At 45.7% G+C, this 15,419-nt stretch overlaps 1 protein-coding gene across 5 annotated transcripts in view; it reads left to right on the top strand.

Annotated features, from left to right (window-relative positions):
- Positions 1–803: 803 nt before the first annotated feature.
- Positions 804–15,419, top strand: part of SUSD6 (sushi domain containing 6) — a 95,882-nt gene continuing 81,266 nt past the window's right edge. For 2 of the 5 annotated variants that reach the window (XM_072863890.1, XM_072863885.1), the window contains exons 1-2: positions 804–979; positions 8,349–8,435. The gene's annotated coding sequence lies outside the window, so the exon portion shown is untranslated. Of the gene's footprint in view, positions 980–1,029; positions 1,469–2,420; positions 2,462–4,137; positions 4,278–8,348; positions 8,436–15,419 lie in introns of those variants that run through there. The other 3 variants (XM_072863887.1, XM_072863889.1, XM_072863888.1) reach the window with 3 other exon arrangements.

Genomic DNA, 15,419 nt, shown 5'->3' with positions numbered 1-15,419 from the left:
GGCTGGGAGGGGAGCCGGAGGGGCTGCCAGCAGGGAAGCGGAGGAGACCTGGCAGGGAACGGGCTGGCAGATGGACATCTGAAATTGCAGCTGCTGAGGGGGGCTCAGCATGGCTTCCGTGCCGCAGCTGTGGTACGTTCACAGCAACATGCCAACGGCAGAGCCTCTCTCCCGCCTGAGCTCTGGTGTGATTCACAGCCACAGCAAAGGCAATGGGCATCTCACTGTGAGGTAAACCCCTCAGCCTGGGAATGAGGGGCTGAAAACGCAAGGAAACGGCTTGGATTTCGCAGCAGCGTTCTGCCCTGCTGCCGCAGAGCCGCTCCTGCTCCGGGAGAAGAGCAGCGGAAGGCCGGAGAGGGCTCCAGCTCCCTCCACAGCCGTTGCTCCCAGGCGTGGGCCGACGGCGAGCGCCACGTGCTCCGGCAGCAGCACGCCGCGCCGCGGGGAGGGGTCTTGCAGCGTTCCCGCAGGTCTCCAACAACTGCAGCTGCTGCTTGCGGTGGGGCTCCCGCTGCCTAGCTACGGCTCCCAAACCAGAAGCGGCAGCTGACGGTTACCTGGGCCAGGAGCTCGCCCGGCGGCGTCCTGCCCGCTCGCCTTCCTCCCCGCCCGCTCGCCTTCCTCCCTGCCCGCGCCTGCAGCCGCTCGCAGCGGGCGGGACGGCGGCGCTCTGCGGCGCCCCCTACCGGCCGCGTCGCGCCACCAGCCGGCGCCGCGCGGCCCCTTTAAGTCCCGCCCCGCCCCGCATGCCCCGGCCGGCGGCGCGCGGGGCGGGGCCTGGCGGGCGGCGGCGGCGGCGGCCGGGGCGTTGGGCGGGCGAGACGCCGGGGCGGCCGGGGCGCGCGGCCGCCGACCTTCAGCCCCACCGCTGCGGCACCGCCGCCCCGCCGCCCCTCCGCCGCGCACCGCACCGCCCGCCCGCCCAGCCGGGCGCCGGTCTCCGGTCTCGCGCCGCGACCCGCCGCCGAGCCGCCCGGTGAGCCGCCGCGGGGGAGGGTGTGCAGCCCGCGCCGGGGGCTGCGCCGCTGAGGGGCTGCCCGGGCCCGGCCGGTGCGCGGGGCGGGGGCAGCGGCCTGGCTCCGGCGGGGGCCTGCCGCCGGCGTGTGGTGGAGCGGGCGCCTACCTGCGCGGGAGCGTGTGTTTCGGCGGAGGGCTTGGCGGCGGGGGCAGGCGCCGGCTGAGGCGGAAGGTCTCGGCGGCGCTTCTCCGGGCGCGGGGCGGAGCGGCCCCCGCGGGGAGAGAGGGAGAGACCCGCCTGGCTGCCGGCCCCGGCACGCGTGGCCGGGGGACGGCGTTTGCTTTCCTCGGGGCTGCGGCGGGAGCCCCTTCCCCGCCCGGGAGGCCGGGGCTGGGCTTTCCAGCGGGGCCTGTTACATAATGTCACCTGTGGTACCTGCGTCGCCCTCGTGTCACAGCAGCGTGGAACAACAGAGCTGGGTTTTCTCTGAGGTCTGCAGTCTTTAAAGTGAGTGTTTAGGCTTGTAGATGCCTCCCTAGTGTGGGACGAACCTCTAGGATTTAAAAAGCCTGAGAGTCGAGTCGAAAGGCAGCCGAGAAGTACTCGTTGCTGCCTTCTGTTTTTCCTTTAGTAGAGCTTACGGGTGCATAGAGGGACTCGGAGGAAAAGTGGTGCCTGAGGTGAAGGTATTAGAGAAGGCACTCCTGCAGCTGATTTAACGGGAGAAACTTTGTGTTCACTAGGGCTTCATCTTTGCGTTCTTATTTACGGTGCCTTAACAGTGCCTAAAGGTCAGAGCTTCCCTGGCAGCTGCCTTTACACGTGTGCAGTGCTTAGGCTGAACCTGTACATGTGTGTAACAAATCTATTGTAAATCCCCCGGAGGACCTGGAACTCAAAAATAGTCACGCTGGGCTTTTGAGAACTCAAAAGCAAGAACTGTTGTAAGTATGCCTAAAATCGAGTAAAAGATGAAAAAATACCATAATAAATAGCAAAATACCAAATAAATTATTTCTAATATATTTACTTAATGCAAACAGTGACACGTTTTTCGTCTCTATAGTGTTCTTTTAAACAGATTAATGCAAATACAGTAGTTTCAAGTGGGCTTATTCTCAAGGAGGTTCCGTTATTGTTGGGCATGGACTTGATCTCAGTGTAGTTACAGTCACATAGGTTTTGTTGGGTGGAAGGAGGTGCGAGGAAGTGAACATATAAATTAGAAGTATCCTGAAGCCGTCTTTGGAATGGTCGAGAGCTAAACTGAGCTGATGGGCAGAGAGGATTTTGCACTTGTCTGGTCGTGCTTCCTGGTGGCTTTTTGTGTGTGTTCCCATAAATGCTATTATGTAATGGTGCTTCTCTTGGCAGGAGTCTATTGTCACCGTAATTCCTGAGGTTTCTGGAGCAATGCAGCTTGTTCAGGAGAGTCGTGGTCAGAACAATGGGAAGAAAAGTTCTTAAGAGGAGATTTTAACCTCTTTAATTTTTCATGCGGTAGGACTAAGCTCAAGATATCTGCATGTCTTCCAGAGTATCTTTACTGTCCTCTGTTTGTTGTTCAGCTTGTCTTTCTCTTCTCCTAGGCTGCGCTATAGATATCAGGCACTAGCTTGCCGCTTGCGTCCTGCGTCAGAGCTGGGAAGACATTCCCTGTCTCCTTTAATAATAACAATTTTTATACTTCTTTTTTGTGTCTTTTTTCTTTTTGCCTCTGAACAGAAGCAGAAAGGATATAGTTATTTTCAGAGCACTTAACTGTTGCTTAGAAAAAAATACTTGAGATAATGGGGAAAGGGGACTCTCCCCAGTCTGCATCTCTAGTTAGGACTTGTCTGTATACATCAAAGAAAGGCAAAATGCCGAAGCAGAGAGAGAATTTGCATATTAAATGCCAGTGCCCTAAGGATCAGTGCTTTTGTCTGCAGTTTATCATTGATTTCATCTGCTGCCTCCTCTTCAGGTGTCTGTCATAAATCTCTTTGCAAGTCTGCCTCCTTTTCTTCTTTTTGTGCCACACTATTTTTTGGGGGTATATTTCTATGTAGAGAGAATAATTCTTTCCAGTATTGTAATCTGGTGGCCAGTTGTGGCACTGGCAGTTTTACAGATCACACTTCTGTCTGTTTATAACTTGCATGTTGTTTCTGGTAGTGATTCTGTAGGAAAAACTTGGAGAAGAAAATAACTTTTTTTTTCTTGTTTGGAGTTTCACCTGCCCTCTTAAATTGGCTTGTTATATAAATTAGTGTTTTATGGACTGCTAGAGAAGAGAGTACTGTCCAAAAGTAGGAAGGTATGTTTCTTTAAGGGGCCACTGGGATGAAGGAAATGTGCCGGAAGGACCTGCAACCTAATCTAACTAGCTTTTAAAATCGAAGATGATTGTTATAACTTTATGGTGTTCCACCTCCTTGTAGAGCGGAGTAGTACATGACAAGGGAGCCATAACCTCCTCTTAGACAAGTCATTGTCGAAACCCAGGTGCCCTCATGTTCCTACTTTAAAGGGGTGTTTTAATATGCAGATGCTTCAGTGGAGCCCGGGTCTGGGAAAGTACTGATCTGGAGGCTGGAATTTCCCAACCACAGCATTACTGTAGCAGAGACTGGTTCTGTCACCTTCTCTCTGCTTGTCATGCAAATTGACCACCTGTGGTCTTCGAGGAGGGCCAGATGTCCTTGAGTTGTTCAGTGCACTGTGTCTCTGCTGAAACAGTTTCCAGACAGTTATCAGCAGAGTTTATATTTAGTGCAGCATGTGAAGGTGGACTGAAATGGCTGCTGGAGCTCCCGAGCTGCCTGGGGAGTCAGCAAGCAATGGTTACTGAAGTCACTAAACGTGTGTCCTGCCTGTAGTGTAGTGATTTTGATGGGATTAGTTCTGTCCTCTGATCATGGTTGTTTTCAGCTACTTTATTCCTGCCTTGAGAATTGTTTCAGCTCTCAGTAAGAGCAGTCTGCAGTGGTCTTAACCTCAGCTCCTCAGCTGTGCAACCTCTTAGCTGCAGACTTGGGTTTCTGTGTCTGCAGCTGTTCCTGTTGTGTCACTTCTGCTTTTTATCAGTGTACTTGCTCACACCACAGCCATCTACTGCTATACTGTCCAAATATGTCTCTTGCTTGGTTGTGCTTTCATGAGAAAACAGATGTAAGCTGCTGGCCTCTGTCAGTCCAGGAAGGTGTGACGCTGCACCCAGAGTCTGTGTCAGGCCACTGCTGTCTGTTTTTTGCCCTTTTGAAAGTTGCATCTCTTCTTGTTAACCTGAGGTCCTCCTGGAGAAGCCCATTGCCTGCCAATACCTGCATGAAAGGTCAGTAGCTTGGAAGCCTTGCTCCAGCGTTTTCTCGGTCTGTGTCCTGTCGTGCACTCCTCCTGGTACAAGGACTCCCCGCAGCTCCCCTGCCCTCTGAGCCACTTGTCGGCTGCTGCTGTAACCAGCTGATCCCAGCTGATCAGGCTTAGCTGGGAGAGAGGCGATCTTTCACTGGCAGGGCTGGGCTTGCCTGAAAGACTTGGGGTGCGGGGAGGGGGGCGGAGGAGAGGCAGCAGGGATTGAATTCTGCTTTAGGACTATGTAAATAGAAACACGAAGGCGTTTCCTAGAACAGGAAAAGGGAAAACTTAACCTATATGTAGCAAAGATGCTTGCTGATAATGTGGTATTGGTTACAGTAGATTTCTCTTGCCAGAAGTACGGTAGTCTGTAATTATGTTTATCTAGTTGCCATGACAAGTGCCATGTCTTTAGAAATGCCATCATGCATGTTTAATCTCTGCTATGAAGCTATTCTGGGTACAAACGGAATTACTTCAGATGTAACCCCAGCACAGAGGGTAGTAGTTAGGGACAAGTAGATGACTGAAGTGTTCTCTGTCTTTGCAAGCCCTTCAGTGTAATTCACCCAGCTTTGCTGTTTGGTAGTTATGCAGACAGTATTTTCCTTGACTCTGCTAGCAGGCTTTTGTTTGCTGAGCAGCTGCAAAAATTGATTTTAAGTTTAACCAGTGGAAATGCTTCCTATAAATTTCAGGAAGTGAGCTTTTGTATGTAGCAAGAAATATTTTCACCCGCCATTTGTGTGCTGTTTGTTTTGTTAGTGAGTAGTGGCAGCTAGTGCTCTCTCACAGGAAGCGTAGCGTTCTCGCACGGCTTGCTTTGTGATGCAGTCTGCAAACAGGGTATTTTCAAACTGAGCCTAGTGATGCTAATAAGAGACCAGTCGAAGCCTGGCCTGTTGTTTGCTTGCTTATTTATTTTAAACCGATGATATTTGTGTGTGGTAATTCAAGGCAGTTTACTGAGGAAGCTCACGTTGTCGAAGAGCTGCAGGACCTGAAGTCAGAGGTATAAAGCCCCTACCTCTTTCCTGCTGCTTCAGTCGTCCCCTTCCCCCAGCTTCTGGTTTTCTCTGCCTGCGTGTTGAACGGCAGGCAGGCTCCAAAAGCAGAGCGTACACTGAGAACCTTCCCCACAGCGCAAAGGGTCGATGTGTCTCATGTCGCTCTGTTGATTCCCCGAGGGGAACTGCTATCCTGGCAACCAGCCCACCCAGCAGTGAATTTGCTTTCTGGTATAAGTGAGTGTGAAGTGGAATGGGTTGGTCATCACCTCTGCAGCAGTAACCTTGTAGGCAAGGTAAAGTACAGCTTTTGGAGCTGGTACAGCAGGGTAAAGGGAAGCTGGCTTCTGGAAGCACTTTTATGTGGAAAATGAAACACTGCATCGTATTTATGCTATGGACTAGAATGGCTTTCAGGCTAGCAGTGCAAACTCACTTGCCATAGGAATGACTTCCTTGTAGACGCTTGAACTTTGCTAGGCTGAAACGTGCACCATTTTAACCTCATGCTCAGAAGTGAACCAGTTTCAATGCTCTGTGTCTCTGTGTGTAGCTTCCTTAGCTTACGCTTTAAAAGCTCCAGAACCATTTTGGAAACTTTAAAGCTGTTTACATTTTCCCTCAACTCATTTTCCTCCTGGTTTGTAATTAAATGTTGCTGTGGTTTGCTGCTGTTCCTGTTTTTTTTCCTGCATTTGTTTAATGGGGTTCTGTAATAAAATGAGTGGGAATTGAAAGAATCTCTGATCAAAACCAAGTTTGCATCTGGTTTGGGAGTAAAGATAGCTAAGAAGTTATGTTGAAGTATTAGATCTCTTTCTGCAGGACTCTTAAGGGAGCATGAGTTTTAAGAGGGAAATCCTGTTGTTACATCAGTCTTTTTAAAACAAACAAAAAACAAAAAACCCAAACAAACAAAAAACCCCTCAACCCAACAACACCCTCCCAAACTCCCAATTTCTGTAAGTGAGCTTGAGAGTGATGTTCTTATGCTATATAAAAATACAGATCTTTCAATAGCTAAACTTGCAACTTGATTTCCAACAGTAGCTGTTAAAGGCAGCTTGCTTTGAAAGGAGCTATAGTTTGTATGTGTAGTTTTAAATATATAGATTAGTGAAATACTTGAGTGTCTCTGACCTGTTTAAGATGTTTGGGTTTTTTTTTTTCTTCTTGGTAAATAACTTCTGGAAAGTCTTCAAGGAGTAGATATTGAAGCAGCCCACAGTAATACAATTATACTGTGGGGTGTGCCAGAATCTCCTTTGGGTATTGGAGCCCATTTGTGCCAATCACTCTCACAAGGCATTTTATTTGTTAGACCTGGTAAGGTGCTCTAATGTTAATTAAAACTCCTTTAAATGAGGGGTGGGGGAAGGTAAAGATGCATACTGGGTATGTGTTGCTCTCTAATGAGCTAAAAGGCAAAAGAAAGCTGATGTGCAGTGAAGAAGACTTATCAGTAATTTATCATCCTCTGCTGTGTGGGGATTCATTATACTTGAAAGCTAAGACAGAAACTGCCCCCAAAATAGCCTGTATAGGTTATCCTTCGGTGTTGGTACACAGCCTGAAGAGAACCCCTTCTGCGCCAAAACACCAGCCTGGAAGGAAGGGTGATTGACATCTCTGCTTTTCAAGAGAAGTGTCAAAATTGCAGAGCATTGCTCAGAGGGTATGAAAGCTTCACTTCTCCATCTGCTGCCGCATATGCCACTGCTGACCCAGCGGCCGTATGTGGGATCATCCTGAAAGCTTTAAACCCAGGTCCTCTCCGAGGGCCCCTCACTCCTTTTGAAAAGCCAAAAAAAAAAAGGGGCATGCTGCTTGCTTCAGGAGAAGGAGGCTCCTGTTTTCCCCTTAGGAAAATCTAGTAGTACGTCTTTAAAGCATTATTGCAAAGAGCTGTGTGATCCTGAAATGCTGCAAACTGGTTCTCTGATGTGCAACAAAAATATGCTGGAGACTCATCACAGGCTTTCCTCTGGCTTTGTGAGCAGAGACTGTAAAACCATACAAGCCTAGTAACAGAGATCCATTAAAAACCACTTCATGGGTATGGGGAGCAGGGTTGTATGATCAGGGGTTGTGTCTTTTGGTAAGCATATGATTATTTAAGTTGAATGAGAGACACAAAGAGGAGTTTGCTAGGTTTAATTTCATTAGCTGTGAGAACCTCCATCTCAAGTCTGTTTCTGGTTTGCTGTCTTGCGGGGCTTGCATACTTCTGAGACTCAAAAAGCTGACATTTAAATGTAACAATGAAATGTTTTAACAACAAAGGAGATCTTTAAGCAGGCTAGACAAAAATTCCTTTCAGCTGCACAGCCTTTTACTTTCACTTTTGGATGACCAGTTTGCCCAGTTTTCAGTTGGTTGCTGTGCTTTCCCAAGTGGAGAAGGTTATCTTATTAATAACCATCTTTTCTTTTTTTAAGTCTTGGAATTTTTAGTATTAATGCTGAATAAAAAAGGTATGTGGGGGGATAAGAGACAATAAAACATACCCATGGTTTTTGGCACCACAGAAGTAAATTTCCTTTCTCCTATGCTTGTTTGGGAAGTATGCAGTATTTGTCATCACTAGATTTTTATTTGTAGAAGTGTATGTGTATATCTAATGGCTGGACTTAATGCAGCTCTAATCTGTGTATTTCAGGTAACTTCTCAGAAGTTTCAGTCCCATTGAAAAAAAAAAAAAAATTAAGAAAGCTTGAGTGGTGCCGAAAAACATTTTCAGTAACACTCTGCTACGCTTGAAACTGTGATCTGTTCTCTTCTTATACTTCAAATTTTTAAATGGAATGTGTGAGGGTAGTTTTGAATATTCTTTGTTTTTGAGTAACTTGTGCAGTATATCTCAAACCCAGATCTAAATTTTGTGGGTAATGCCTGTACCTGAAGCACAGCTGTGCCTGTGTCCTAAAAACGTAATAGAGCTGCTCCTACCCCTCAGCCTTCCGGCTCTTTTATGCGACAGAGTTGCCCTTCTTATCCCCTATGTATTCACAGCTAATACTTACTTTTTTGTGCATTCCTAGGTGTGTGAATCAACCTGTCCTCACTGAATCATCGCTTTAATCATACTACCTTGACAACCACTGTATGCCAGCTTGTGTCAATACCAGGTAAGATGAAAGCTAATGCCGTTACTTTATTTTTCATGATTCTTTGCTTTTTAAACCTGCATTTTGTCCAAATGACGGTGATTCTTCTGTAGACTAAAGTCAGAATGTGCTGCCTTCCATGTTCTCCTCCTGCAGCAAGACAGCCACTTAGTGTTAGCATTACTTCCTGTTTCGAAAGCTAGTGCTCTGAAATGTTCTTAGGGTCTGACTCCTTTGTAGCCATGCCTTAGCCTTTTTCCGGACACCTGTTAACCTGGTTTTTGTGGTGTTCAGATACCACAAGCTGTTCTTTTTTTTCTTGTATTCTTCACCCCCTTACCACTCCCTGGTTTTTCTGTAGAAACTGTTGCACTCCTGCCTTCCAGAGTTAAGCATGCACGATAAGCCGCCTGTACTATCTGACCTTTTCTCTTGAACAAAAAATGGTTTTTGTTTTGCTTTGATTTTTTCCCCATACTTGCTCCCAAATGTTACCTTGTGAAACCTATCACAGAAGGGTCTTACTTGTGTATTTTAGTGGTAAAAAGCTACCTGGATATGTCTTTCAGAAAACTAAACATAAAGCTGTTTTTTGGACCTCACCCTTTTATTCCCCTTTAGAGAAGGGAAGTAGATTGGGGGGGGTGGGGAGGAAATCCCTCTAATGCTTTCAACAAGGTTATTATCCAGTACTCTAGGGGAGTCCTAGTGCTGACGAACTAATGTGAGCCTTTGTTCTGATGCTAATCAGACTAGGGATAATTCCTCTGACTACACCCTCTTCCCCTCAGATCCCTCTAGCAGTGATAAGGCATTAAGCTCCTTTGCTACCACTCTTCTTGCTGTGCTGGCCTATTGTCCTTGTTTCCTGCAACTGCTACCTTGAGTGCAAAGGCTTGAGTTTTGAGGGGGTCTCATTAGGAGTGCTTATTTAAATCTTTTGAGGTTTTTTGGGTGCTCCTTAGTGGTACTTGTACAATTCAGTTAAATAGATATCTTGGTGGATATATATGCATATTTACTTTTTGTATCATTAACTCAGAAAATAACTTTTTGTTGATGCAGAACACATTGGACTTGAATGTAGTGGTATCTTTTTTACGTGTTGGGACATGTAACTGAAAGAATGCAAGTTGGCATGTAGCTGAAACTTAGAAGGTATTTTTCCGTCTGTTTCTTCTTTCCTCCTTCCTTGGCCAGAGCAAACAAATATTGTTTCTCAAATGCTTTTAAATACCCTTAAAGAGACTAACTTCGGATCACTAGTCCAAAGAGCTCTGTAAGTTTCCTAGGATTAATGTATATGCAACCTATATATTGTTTCAGTTTATGCCAATGATCTGCTCCCAGTTTAAAGACAAACTGCACAACAGTAGAGCTTGAAGTCTAGGTATATAGTGAAATATGACTTCGCATGTAATATAACACAAAAAATAGTCCATTAAAACAGTGTCTCTTCACTAAATCTTATTTGTGGCTGTGGAGAAAGGGCGAGGGGTGGTGGTGAAGATACTGGTTAGGTCCAATGTGAAATGATCGCATGAGACAAAGCTGTTAAAAAATGTCTTGCAGATCAAGAAGAGAAGGGGAGTGTACCGAGCTAGTCTCTTTACCCTTTCCTTGACAGTACGAAGCTGATGAGAAGCTCATCCTTGCGCTTCTAAAAGCAGGTCTCCTAGTATAGCCATTCGGTTTGTGATAGTGGGTTCGCTGAGGATAGTTGGTGGCAATCCTCTGTGGATAATCTGTCCTGAGTCTGGCTGAGCTGGTCTTCTGGTGAATTTGTAAGGGAGTTTGCTGTCTGTCACTAGGGGCTATTCTCTCTGCAGGGTGGTTTGAGACCCTCTTTAGTATCAGTACGGAATAGAGGGACAGGAGGGATTTAGACAAGTTAAAGAACATCCCTAGAAGACAGAGATTGACCGAGCGCGTCCGCACAGCTAGCATCTGCATATCAGCGCAATGCTCTTGTAGTGTTTCATTTTGATGGAGAATGTTTTTTCCTAATGCAGAATTGGAAAAGGCCTGTAGCGACGATATAAAAATCTGATCTCTTTGCAAACTGCACAGTTTTTGGCTATGTAGACGTAATGTCTACATAAGCTCAAAAAAGTGTGTAAAAAGGTATTGGGGAGGAGGGAGAAAGGCTCCATCAGAAGATGCCGATGGGAGGAGACTGATTTAAAGTGTTTGGGGCAGGGCGTCCAGAGCTGAAACTTACCTTTCTGCTAGTGACTCTGCACAGGAGGGGAGTGTGTGTTACAAAGGCTGTCCAGCATGGCTTCCTGATGCGAACCTGCGTGGAAGCGTTAGCTGTGAGAAGGGGTTTATGAGCACTTCCAAACAGCAATTGTTTTTTAAGGTTGATTTTGTTGACAATATCCTGAAGAGACATCACTAATAGATGCAGTGTGACACATTTTATGTGAGTAAAATTATGGGCTAGGCATAACTGCCTTTGCCTAGCACTATTAACCCAACAGTTGTTAAATCCCAGGAAATGCTCATTTTCAGGGTGGTGATTGCTTTTATGACCTGAAAATAAAAACTGGCATGCGTGTGTGGTGTTGTTTTATTTTCTTTTCTCTCGATTGGCATATGCAGGGCATTTCCTGTGAATGAGTGCCCTGTACTTAGAGTTAGTCATATTCTATCACTTTTCAACATCCTGTTAATCTTTTATAATTGTACTGGTTTTGACTGGGATAGCGTTAATTTTCTTCATAGTAGCTAGTATGGGGCTATGTTTTGGATTTGTGCTGGAAACAGTGGTGATAACACAGGGATGTTTTAGTTGTTGCTGAGCAGTGCTTGCACAGAGTCAAGGCCTCTTCTGCCTCTCACCCCACCCCACCAGCGAGTAGGCTGGTGGGGGCACAAGAAGCTGGGAGGGGACACAGCTGGGACAGCTGACCCCAGCTGACCAAAGGGCTATTCCATACCATATGATGCCATGCTCAGCATATAAAGCTGGGGGAAGAAGGAGGAAGGGGGGGACATTTGGAGTGATGATGTTTGTCTTCCCAAGTAACCATTATGTATGATGGAGCCCTGCTTTCCTGGAGATGGCTGAACACCTGCCTGCCCATGGGAAGTAGTGAATGAATTCCTTGCTTTGCTTGTGTGTGCGGCTTTCCCTATTAAACTGTCTTTATCTCAACCCATGAGTTTTCTCACTTTTACCCTTCCAATTCTCTTCCCCATCCCACTGGGGGCGAGTGAGTGAGTGGCTGTGTAGGGCTTAGTTGCCAGCTGGGGTTAAACCATGACATGATTTGAAACAATTAGCTTGAAATGGTGTGTGTGTGTGAGAGAGAGGAAGACTGCAGAGAAGTTGCAGTACAGAACACAGGATTCTTCTCCCCCATTATTTTTATCCTGTGAAGTGAGAACAGAAGGAGGATGGCAGAAGCATTTCTGAACAGCTCCTGTGCAAAGCTTCCCATAAGGCGTTAAATGCTCTCTAACCTGCGCTTTCTTGTTTGTTCCCCCCTTGTCTGCTTGAACCATTTGTAATGTGGAAAGCTTAAAACCCAAGTGCTTGTAACAGTGGTGTCTGCTCTGGGGTTGGCCAGCATTCACCTGCATCCCTTCATACATATTGGGGTTTCTCCTTTGTGTATATTTTGACTTTTTTTTTTTGTCCGGGTTAGTATTTCCTTTTCAAGTGGTGTGCTGTAGCATAAAACTCCGAGGGCATACGGCATTGTTGGTATTAAAAATAAAGGAAACAGTACAGAATATTCAAAATTGATCTCTTTCTCCCCAAATATTTTCTTTCTGCTCCACTGATAAGAGGCCAGAGGGGACTTCCTCTGCCTGTTTCTTTATGTATGAACTCAGGATTTGGATTCTAGATGAGAGTGGGTTGGGTTTTTAGTGGATTTTTTTTGGTGTTTATTTTAAGGTAATTTGAAGACCAGCTTAACCCATGTGACTCTCTGGTTTAATCTCTGGTAGAAAGGAAGGAAGGCGCAGGTTTTAGCGGCCACCATATCCTGGAGACGGTATATTGTTCTATTTAAGGTACGACTATCACTTCTTCCCACTTCCTCCCCACTTCCCCCCAATATTTTGTGGAACAGACACTTCTTGATTTTAACTTTTCATCTGTATTTATCCCTTATTGTGGGGATTCAAGATTTTATTTAGCATAGCTTAGTTGTCAACTAACACACTGCAAAAAGGCTCTTTGACTTTTGACGTGACAAACAACTTGCTGTGTGTGAGATTGGGAAGAAGATTCCCCCTTGCCTTGTGCTCCCTGGCCGATTCCCCTCTGGCTCTGTTACCTTAACAGCCAGTTGTGTTTACGGGTAGAGCTTAGCATCTTGGGGAGTGCTTGGGTCAAACTCGCTGGTGATCAGTTATCTCACCTAACCTTGGAGCAGCCGGTTGGAACCCAGCTTTACCTGTGGGTGCTATTTCCCCTCGGACTGTAGTAGGGATCAGGCTCTGACCATATGCTGCCTAAACAGGAGTTGCAGGGAGGCAAGCTGGGTTCACGTGGGATGTATAGATTGAGGTACTTCTCCTTTACAAGGATGGGTCCTTCAGATGAAAATGAAGGCATGCCTGGGGGAATGCGTGTTGCCAATGTCCTTACTGTGGCTGTTCAAGGAAATTGGCATTATAGTTTGTCTACCATCTCACTTTCCAAAATCCTCTTTTTTTCTTTGCCTTTCCAACAGGAAGACGTCTGCTGTTCGTGACAGAAAGCAGTCTTCTCTAGTTCAGCAAATCTGTTGTAAGAGTCCCAAGAAAAGACAGCTATTTGTAATGGGCATCAAAGCTATTAGTATGTGACTTACTTTTGGGGCAGGGACTCGCCTCTGTGTTGGCAGAGTGGCAGTTTTATGGCAGCACGAGCCTGGGATGAACTCAGGAATAAGAAATACTTGTCTGAAAAACAACCTTCTACAGAAAATCTTCTGTTTGAGAGGTATGAAGATAGGCCTGTTGTAGAATAGGTTGAAATCTGTTAGTGCCTCTGTGTTTTGTTTTAAATGACTCACAGGGAACACCTAGATTCTTCAGAACAACTTGGGTGTGGTTTTTTGTTGTGGGTTTGTTGTTTTTTTTAAACTAAAACCAGGCTGCCCTGCATAAAGTGTGAGGCAGCACAGGGCAGTGGGAAAGGAGATGTGTATTGTACTTGCAAGACTTTTGAAAGGGTCTAAACACTGAAGTTAAAAGGAGTTTTGAAGCATTTGAGGCACTGCATGTTAACAGTTGGCACTAATGTGCTTCTGACCTCTGGCAGCATGGCTGAGAAAATCCTGGTTGTTCCTCGTAAGTTGATGTCTGTTGCCTTGGTTGATCTGTGTACCTGTGCCTGGTCTTTTCCACCATCTGCAGCAGTGTACTACTGTGCTGGTTGGTGCTGACTAAAGAGGAGGACTTGAGTCAGAAATACTGCTTCTTACAGAGTGATGCACATGCTGCAGCCTCTCCAAGTGTTGTTCCAGACAAGCATTGATGAATTTGAGATGTGTGATTTTTCTTAAATTTTTTTTTTCTGAGGTGCTTGGTGGCAAGCAACCGTATTTGCTAAAGCAAGCTGGTATTTTATAGTCCTCCTGCATTGTGCATTTAATTGCTGCATAACTGATTCCTGCTGTCTCAAGCATACGTTGATTTTTCTTTTTTTTATGCCAACTGTTTAACAGGCTCCCAGTACATAGGGGAATTTTGCACCCTCTTTCTACTTAAAGTAGTACTTGGAGCTGTTGAGAGATATTATTCAGCTTAGACAATACAGTACTGTGCCTTAACAAGGGCATGTGCATATTCTAAATTCTGTGAAGATATAGCTGGGCACTGTCTAGATGCTCAGAAGTTCAAGTCAACACTTTCTTCCCTTTCAGCACCTCACGCAGAGTGCTCAATTTGTTTAATCCCCACAAGTGATGAATTTTATAGGACGGATACAGTAAACAGTACAGAGGGTTTTTTTGTCTTTCAAGCCATGAAGATCAATATTAAATGTAAAATCAGTAAATTCTATCTAGATTTTTTTCTCTAGGACTCAACAATTATCTTAGTGTTTGTTGTCTTTGAGGTCTCCTCTGTCTCCTTTTTGGCTATGGAGCCAAAAATGTACGTGATGAGGGTAGAATTTGCTGTAAGTGTAGAAGGCAGCCTGTTTTTCAAGTTGAAGCGAATTTTTGGAGGTAGGTGAGATTAAGGAGGAGCCAATAAGTTATTTTAAGCAGGCTTTTTGAAGCTGGCTTAACTCATTAGTTACACTGGGATGAGCCCATGAATTCAGTAGAGTTATTTCAGACTTGCACTGTGAGGGTGATTGCTGTTACACACTCTGTACCTGACGTCTGAAAGACTACTGCAGAGATCCTCTCCCCTTTTTGGAGAAGGGAAGGAAAATAAGAATATTGCAGACATAGTACGTGGAATTCCTTGGCGAGTGTGAGTGTGAGAATCCCTGTGTCTGCTACCCAGGAATCAGATGCTGAGAAAGGCATTTGACTTAGACTGCCTGTGAGAACAGAGACTGACAGCTCTGGAGGCTGAGGCTCTATTAGCCTCTAAGAAAAAACCAGGGGATGTTAAAAAAGGTGATTAGTGAGGCAACATTAATGCAAGCCTTGTATAATGCCATGAATGTTGTGTAGCTGTTGCCTGGGCTTCTCTACATGCTTCCTGCCTATCAAAGCCTCTAGGATCTGCAGGAAATGGAGCAGAGAGCTAGATGAGCTCATTTTGATCATACATGAACTCTTGCACACCAATATGTGTGTTAATTTTTGAGGGTAGATCAGTTTCTTTAGGTGTGTATCTGTGTGTAATTGAGATGTAATCTACAGTGTGCTAGGTGGTGCTCTCAGGTGGGGACACAAATCACAATTAAAGGCCAGTAGCATGCAATGGAGGAAGGTAGGAAAAATGAAAATATTGAAAAATGTAATTATTTAAAACTGAACTAGGCTGTTTCTTTTATGTGAAACTACTCCTAGGAAGGTGATGATCTGAGTACATTTGGGAAGA

The sequence above is a fragment of the Ciconia boyciana genome, chromosome 6, assembly GCF_034638445.1.
Source record: "Ciconia boyciana chromosome 6, ASM3463844v1, whole genome shotgun sequence".
NCBI lineage: Eukaryota > Metazoa > Chordata > Aves > Ciconiiformes > Ciconiidae > Ciconia > Ciconia boyciana.
The sequence above is the reverse complement of the archived record's forward strand: the minus strand, read 5'-3'. Positions and strand labels throughout refer to the sequence as shown.